The sequence below is a fragment of the Oratosquilla oratoria genome, chromosome 42 (genome assembly GCF_046742065.1).
Source record: "Oratosquilla oratoria isolate Oo_2021 chromosome 42, ASM4674206v1, whole genome shotgun sequence".
Taxonomy (NCBI): domain Eukaryota; kingdom Metazoa; phylum Arthropoda; class Malacostraca; order Stomatopoda; family Squillidae; genus Oratosquilla; species Oratosquilla oratoria.
Genome location: NC_134818.1, coordinates 24,227,133 through 24,229,285, shown reverse-complemented (window position 1 = coordinate 24,229,285; position 2,153 = coordinate 24,227,133).

Below are 2,153 nucleotides of genomic sequence, written 5' to 3'. Positions count from 1 at the left end.
AGAGAACACAATGGAAGTGACAGAAAACTAAGAGTGTCTTACACAAATATAGATGGATTAATAACAGGATTGAATGAACTGAATGATTATTTGAAAGAAAAAGAACCAGACATAATGGGAATTGTAGAAACAAAATGAAAAGGTCCACTACCACCCAACAGTGTAGGACATGATGCATATAATTATTGGATTAGAAACAGAGTGAAAAAGGAAGGGGGTGGAGTTATGTTCCTGACTAAGAAGGATATAAACGTGAAAGGTGTCACATATGGAAAGAATACAGTAGAAATGATAATGATGGAAGTAGAAGACAGAGATAAGAAGAACAGAAAGTTTGTGATAAATTATGTGCCCCAAAAACAGCCTCATGGGAAGAGAGTGAACATAAAAGTATGTTAGAGGACACAAAGATAACATTAAACAAGATAATGGAAGAGGGAGGAAAAATAGTTATGATGGGCGACTTTAATTGCAAAGAAATCTGCTGGGAAGAAATGACAGTAAAGGGTGGAGACGGCTCATGGGGAAACGCTCTACTCGAGATGGTTACTGACCATACAATGACACAATGGATACAGGAGAACACTAGGTATAGAAATGAAGAAGAGCCATCGAAACTAGACCTAGTAATTACATCCGAACCTAGAATAGTGGACAAAATTGAATATAAAACACCAATAAGTAAAAGTGACCACGTATTGATTGAACTGGAACTTAATGAAGAAAAATATATGAAAAGAAATGAACAATACAGAAAAGGAAGAATGATGTATGAAAAAAACAAACTTTGATAAAATAAGAGAATTCTTTCAACAAGAAAACTGGGAAGAAATATACAAAGAAGAAACAACAGTAGAAGAGAAATGGAATATTTTGACAAAAATTTACAAAAAAGGAGTGGAAAAGTATGTCCCAAGACAAAAACAAGAAAAAGAATATGTAAAATGCTGGTACAACAAAAGCTATAGGGAGTTAAAAGACAAAAGAGACAAAGCCTGGACCAGATGGAAAAAAGACAGAAGACCTGAAAAATGGAAAATATATACCTGCTATAGAAATGAATATGTACAAATGTGCAGAGAAGAAAAGAGAAAATATGAAAAAGATATCATAGAAAAGTGTAAAGATCAACCGAAACTATTCTACAGATTTGTAAACAATAAACTGAAAAACAAACAAGACTTGGAGAAATTAAGACAGGAGGGAGTTGAATACACTGAGGAAATGGAAATGGCAGAAATTATGAACAAACATTTTAAATCAGTGTTTACAAGGGAGAACATACAACCTGAAGAGAACGAATGGAAAGAGAAAGTCCCCCCTATGGAAGAAATAAAAGTAACAAAGAATGAAATATTAACACACTTGAGTAATCTTAATGTCAAAAAATCGCATGGACCAGATGAAATAGCAAACTGGATACTAAAAGAATGCAGAAATGAACTGGCAGACAAAATACATAGCATACTAAATAGTTCCTTGAAAGAAGGAAAAGTTCCAGAAGATTGGAAAAAAGCAAACATAGTACCTATATACAAAGGAGGAAATAAAGAAGAACCTACCAACTATAGACCAGTCTCTCTAACAAGTACAATAGCAAAAATTTGTGAAAGAATTATCAAAAGTAGATGGGTAAAATATTTAGAAAAAAAACAAAGTGTTAAATCCAAGGCAATTTGGATTCAGACAAGGACGATCATGCGTCACCAATTTAATATGTTTCTATTCAAGACTAATAGATATAATACAGGAAAGAGATGGATGGGCAGACTGTGCATTTTTAGATCTAAAGAAAGCTTTTGACAAAGTACCACATAAGAAGTTGATTAAGAAATTAGAATCTGAAGGAGGAATACAGGGCAAGCTACTAAATTGGATGGAGGACTTTTTGCAAGAAAGAAAAATGAGAGTAGTGATAAGAAACCAGCACTCAAAATGGGATGAAGTAATAAGCGGTGTTCCGCAGGGAACAGTTCTGGCCCCAATAATGTTTGCTATATATATTAATGATATGGATGAAGGAATATAAAGCTATATGAGCTTCTTTGCAGATGATGCAAAACTACTGAAAAGAGTGAAAACTGAAGAGGATTGTGAATCACTACAGAGAGATCTAAATAAAGTACAAGAATGGAGTAGGAAATGGGAGATGG